Source organism: Melopsittacus undulatus, chromosome 1, assembly GCF_012275295.1.
Source record: "Melopsittacus undulatus isolate bMelUnd1 chromosome 1, bMelUnd1.mat.Z, whole genome shotgun sequence".
In the NCBI taxonomy this organism is placed as follows: Eukaryota; Metazoa; Chordata; class Aves; order Psittaciformes; family Psittaculidae; genus Melopsittacus; species Melopsittacus undulatus.
In genome coordinates, this window is record NC_047527.1 from 29,135,248 (window position 1) to 29,142,184 (window position 6,937).

Sequence of the window (6,937 nt, forward strand, 5' to 3'; positions counted from 1 at the left end):
AACAAAAACAAAAAAAAAACCCAAAAAAAAACAAACCAACATTACTTTTCACCCTAATAATTAAGGATGTATATCACTGTAAATCCTCAGTAACACACTGCAGGACAACAACCCAATTTTTAATCCTAAAATAATGTGAGCAATAATCTAAACAGCAGCACGTATTTTTCTGTCAGACAACTTAAAATCAGGTTGTACAAAAGCAAAAAGTAGCACTGAAACAAAAAAGCAATGACATTACTTTGAAAGAGCACATATAGAAAAGCACTTCTATAATTTTCTATGTCCAATAACTTTCATTAATATTTGGATTTATCAGCTAAGGACTAATGTTTGTGATGACACTAGATATAATCTAGGAATAGCAGCCTCACTGTTTGGAGTGAGGAAATGAGGTAACAGACAATCAGGAGCACTAAATCTGAAATTATGCATTTGCTGAGAGCATCAAGTGCTCCTGTATGTGAGCAAAACATCCTACTAAACCAATCTCACTGCAACACATACTTTGTCCAAACTAGGCACAGCTTATGAAAATCTTAAGACAGATATGCTTAATTACATTGAGTAAGCCACTACATTGTCCAGAGTAATTCCATATTTATAAAATTTTCCCATATGGAAATTATGTTTACAATGGCAACACTCTTAATCTAGATACCCAGATATTAAAAACAGTCCTTTGTGAATACAGTTAATTCCATTATAAAATACGGCTTCTATTATGATAGCAAACGAACGCTTTTTCCAGTATAATACATATCTTCCTTGGAAGGGGTCCACCAGAAAATCTTTTTAGGTGATGACAGAAAGCAATACTTCTGACATCCAAAAATGATAAATATGCAAGACACAAAATAAATTCTTTATTGTCGCCTCATGAATGAATGAGAACATGAGGTTTTTTGCATGCTGGATGAGTTCATAATATCTCCCTTATGGTTTATTTGAACTTTTCCAGAGAAGAATTATTTGCCTGGCCACATTTTATTACTTATAGGAAAGATTAGAGGGAATCTTCCTTCCTTCCTGAGACATATTGCAGGTCTCTGCCAATGTCTCCTGAACACCCTTCTTTTGCAGGAGTCTTTCTTCAAAAATGGCAAAGGTGACCCCATGTAGATGAGGGATGAGATGCAACAAAAAACTTTAAGCATCATTAGCTATGGAGATCACACTGTTTTAGGCAAACTACCAAAGACGAGCGAGCAGTCTGCTGGAATGTTCAATGTACTCTCACCAAATATAAGAGCGAGTCAGGAATGTGCCTGTGAGAAATGCACATTGCAGGATCAGCACAAATGTATACGCGGCATACCAATTTAAAATGCCTTCCTAAATTAATGGAAAAGCAATTTCCTCATTTGTTTCTCTGAAAAAGAATTGTTCTATACAGACAATAATGGATATTAAGAGCTTTCCTAGGGCTGCTAGATTCAACATATTATGCAAATGACAGAATTCATAACTTTTCTCCATCCAAAATGTAATTGTAACTCTTCTCTGTGATATAGTAACAGACAATCCTTCTCTGCAAGGTGCAAGGGGAAAATCCTAATCAGGTTAACCTGAATTTTGACATTGATTTGCATAGGAAAAATATTGGGACCCTGACTACTTATGCATGAAACAGCAGTTATCTGCCTCCAAGACATTTCCTACATTGGCACTGATCTGTCACCTTGCATGACTCTCTCAGCTTCCAAATTCAGCTTCTAAGTGGTCTGATTTTCACATCACTGTTCCAAAGTCATCAGCTATTACACATAACAAATATAACATGACAACATTGCTCAATGTCTCACTCTTCAAATGCCCTTAGTAATTGCCATCGTTCAATATTTAGAATTATTCATGCTGGGAAAATGTAGTTCAAAAGTATAGAGTCTGTTAGGCACACGGGTTCCTCTTAAAACTTTATTCTTGAGTTCTCAGAGGTAATATGAGCTCTGTGGATCTAAGTGCTTCAAAACAAATACTTTTCAAGCAATGTCTTCTTTTACAGAGAATGTCCTTGAAAATACAATAGATGAAATTTTGACCTAATTGCCTTCTGTTTGCCTGCTACTGGTAAAAGCAGATCATACTCAGTCCCCATTACTTAAGCCATTCAGGTATGCCAACATCCCATTAGAGTTACTCCCCAGCTCTTTTGCTAACTTTGCCAACACTGCTCTAGATTACAGATGAGAAATACTGACAAATAATGGCATGTAATCACCATTTGTGTTCTTCAAGATGTTATCCTCCCAACTTGTTTTCTCCTTTCCAGCTTCAAATATTTCTTTTAAGACAGCTTTTCTTCTACAACAGAATTAGTTAAGCCCTATTTCCCATCGGGTTTAAGTGCAAGCAGCCTGATTTTGCTGCCCTTCATCACATAAATAACACTTTTTCACATAAACAGATCCACTGAACCTAGTAATAGTTGTACAGTAAAGTGTTGTGTGAAATTGAGCCAAGGTGAGAGAACTGAGCCCTTTCTGTTCAAATAGGGCTTAATTCTTAGGTACGCACAACTACTGCCTGTTTACACTGCTCCAGCAGCATAAAGGGACCTTGAAATGGGTGCAAATATGACTGTCAGATCAAAACACAGCCAATCCAACACATATTTCTGTGTACCCATACTGCAAAGCCCTTAGCACAATGTGAGTATGGAGACACAGGTCATGTTCCTGTGCACAGAAGATAGACAATGAGTGACCAAATGGGTATACATGACCTGATGTCATCAGGAGTAAAAACAATACAGGTCAGTGCTCCGCTCCTTTATCAGGGGTTCAAATGGGCAGCCACAGATCCTTGCATAGAAAAGGGCAGAAAGTAAAATGCCCTATAACAGCAGCAGCTGCAATCCTCAGGCCACCAGTGGGAGTCTCCAAGCTCATATGAGCTTTCCAAATGCTTTTGATTACAAACTTTATTAAAAGTCATATTGGTCTATCACAAATGTTGAGACATGACTGATCAAAGAACCATGGCTCAAAACTTAGGAAGAGAAAAGCATCACCAAAAAAAAAGGAGCATCACCTGAGACGGTAGCTCTGAAGGAAATTAATTAATTTTCTATCAATGATACATAATGTTTATTTAGATCAAGGCAAAAAGAGTTAAATACGAACCAAGTATAAGGTAGAAATGTGAAAGTGACTTCTTGGCAAGCTTCTCTCCCAAAAAGACTGATTTCACATCACCTGACTGTTCAGCACCTTTAGGTGAAAGAAAGCATTAACAAAAGCAATATTTTTGCCTGTACCCTGAAATCTTGAGACTGTGGCTTGGATAGTCATCTGAATGATCAATTCACCATCCCTCCACTATCAAATATTTGACAGGGTGTTATTTTACCAGTGCTAAGAAGCTGATGTCTTAATTCATTACAGAGAGGTTCCAAGGTAGAAATCTTTTCAGATTGCAGACAACATGAACAAAAGTATCTAAAGAAATCTTTATGGATTATTAAAAAGGAAGCTAGACGTTTCCTGCATTTGACTGGAGCTAAGTTTTTACTGTTGCTGTCCTTGAAAGCATCCTCTCTTTGCATGGAGGAAAAAAGTAGAGGGTATTTAGTTATATTAAATGCAAATTTATACATATATCAGTGCCTTTATTCTGCATTAAACCATGGGTTTTGTATATTCTCCAATGGAAATTATTTAATGGGCTGAAACATATCACAGAATCATAGAATAGTTATTGAACTATTATTCAATTATTACTATTCAAGTAAGTTAAATAGGAATGGAAGAGAGTTTTGTCAGAAATAACATGTAGCCATTTATTACGTCTCTTTCCTTTTTGGATATTAACATATCTGAAGATCAGGTTAATTTTAGTTTGCTTTAGTTTTCAAGGGTTAGAAAAGAAACAGAAAATAAAGTAGGCAAAAAGAGAAATGGATAATTTTTCATAGAATCATAGAACAGTTAGGGTTGGAAAGGACCTTAAGATCATGGAGTTCCAACCCCCCCTGCCTTGGACAGGGACACCTCACACTAAACCATGTCACCCAAGGCTCTGTCCAACCTGGCCTTGAGCACTGCCAGATGATACTTAACTGGAAGCATAGCCAATGATGACAGAGAATGCAGTCAAGTACAGAAGAGTTTTAAACTAGATCCCCAAGCAAGTAGGCAGCACATGCAGTTAGATGAGGATAAATTTAGAATGAGACTAACAACAAAAAAATAAAAAATAAAAAAAAACCTGCAAAGCCTCAAAACTTTCTTTGTTGAACAGAAAAAGTAACACTAAGTTAAGAGAATGTGGAGAAAGAGATGAAAGAGAGCAAAGTACATTGCTAACATTTTCTGTTGCAAAAAGAAGCTTGCTCTGAAAGTGGGATTATTCAAAATTCAAATTCTCGCCTACATAAATGTAGAGTTCATAATGGAAGGTGTAGTTGCTACTCTTTAGGGAAAAAGAAATTTTTAAGAAGAGTGGACATACTGCAGATGAGATTGAAATCTAAAAATTGTTAAGGTAGAATAGCTATGAACAGGATCTAAATGTCCCGAAAAACAGCCAGATTTTCCCAGCATGATTAGATCCAATTAGTGCTAAGCTTTCATTAGAAACCCTTTTTTTAAATAAATGATAGGCAATTTATTACACCCTGTCCCTTTATTATGGTGCCTTTATAGAACAGCTGGGTGCTTTAAATTTATTGCCTTTTATTAAAAAAATCCTATTGAAAATATATGAGCTAGCTTGTTGCACCTTTCAGCACTAACTCAGCTACAGGAAGACAGCAATTTTGTCACCAGGAGAAGTGCCTGAATTATTGCTCTGCTCTTCAGTGTGGCTGACCCTGCATCTAAGTAAATCTCACTGGATTCATCAACAAATCACCCAGCATGCTTTATTCAGTACCTACCACTAAATTATCTTTTAGGGACCCACACTGAGATTTCATTGGTCCTATTTCCAACTTTTATCATTACATTTGAGATTGCTTGAATCTTTTCTTCCTTTATGGGGATTCTCGAATTCAGATATGAGACTTAAAGGAAAGCTCAAGTGCATTTGTGGAAAACCTGAAGGGAGATGAAAGAATTTTTTAGACCACCCAGAAAGCTGGGATGCTTCATCCTTCTCTTTAATGATACCAACTTTATTTGTACATAACAACAGGGAGTTAGCACAGAAAAAGCTAGTCTTCTAATGTAGCACAGCTTTGTGAGAGCATTATTCTTTCACTGCTGGAAAGCAGAGGGAAATGGTAGCCACCCTCTATTTTTCCTTAAGAGGTTGCTGAGGTATCTGTAGAGATTCACACAATAAGACTGTTGTCCTAAATTACCAAACAGTACCTAATTGAAAAACATACAGAGGTGTTTCTGGAAGCCACAGTGAGAATAGACTGTCTTTCAGTGCATTTATCTAAGCAATAGAAATTCACAGTTCCAATCAACACAATCAGTAAAATAAGTATAATCGAAGAAAGTCACTTGCTGCTTGTTTAGATACATTTAATAAATAACAGGGGGTGGGAGAGATGTTCTAAAGCAAGAGTGCTTATACGTTGTTTTTCACCAACATATTTTCTTTCATAAATGCTGTCAGTGGACAGGCTACATAATATTCTCTGCAACACAGAAAATACACACACCACTGGGGTTAGAGGCAAAGATGGGCCTTCACCCAGAAATCAATCATGTTATGGTTAGCTACCTCTTTTTTCATTAGCAGAACTGACTGTAGAGCAAACATCTGGTCCAGGCACGTCTTTAATAAGACATAGCAACAATTTGTTTTCCAATTTTACATAACATCCAAATATACCACAAAGAGCACAGATCAGAGTAACCATTCTGCTCTGTATTTTCCTTCTGGGAAAAATAAAAAAAAAAAAAAATCCACAACCAGAAATACAGCACAAGGGAGAGCTTGAAAGATACAGCTGAAAAATGTATGTACTGCTTATAACTGTTTGCTGACAGAAATGAGATAGTTAGATAGCTAAGTTGAGTCTGTATCATCTACTTCAAGAGATCTTGGTGGTAGTCTGGGCACATGCAGAACATACCTACTACAGTTCACCTATAATTCAACACTAAATTCTTAAGTGACATTTTTTTGAGGGGAAAAAAGTACTGGTATTCCTAATTTGTTGACTTAGAAACTGAAATAGAGAGCTAAGTAACTAATTTGAGGCCCCAGAAAAGAAGTTACCTCGAAGTTTATACTGCATGAATCTGTGGAAAGTCTGTGCTCTGAGTAACAGGTAACACTACTTTTTGACTTCAGAGTTAACCTCCAGCACTAACCTTTTAGGCATGAATATTTAACACCAACTAAAATGTTATATTCTCCTCCTTTGTTTTTTTCACAGCACAAGTAACCCAGAATACATAACACTTTGTCTTATGTTTATCTCTGCTCTTAATCTTACTTAGTGTTTTCACATTAATTTCCTCTCTGGCCATATGAATAAAAATCAGACCCAGCCATTTCTGCAGAAGGGCATCACCTGGAGCTCAGTATTTCTGTACATCAATAATCTGTGCGAAGTGATCCAAAAAAAAAAAAACTCTGAAAAGGTTATCTCAGAGAGAATGAAGTCCTCTGGAAATGCTTTTGTCTTCATACAGGCTATGAGGGATCCTAGACAACCACCTCAAACACAACTTTAGATGGCTAAACATCAAAAATCCTTGTCTCCAAGTGGGTATGGAAAGACAGTCCACTGAAGTGAGACTAGACTAGGGCACACAAGAGTCTACTCAGAAAAAAGGGTAAGTTTCCCTGCCACTCTACATCACTCACTTAACACTTTCTTAAAAGGATCGTCTATCATGTTGACTACAGTTTTTCTCTTGGCAATGAATCCTCAGCCACTGCTTGGTCTCTAGTATCAGTTGAGTGTTACCAACCTTGGGAATCTTTGTGATGTAGATATCTAACAGGAAGGAGAATGAAATAATCAATTAAT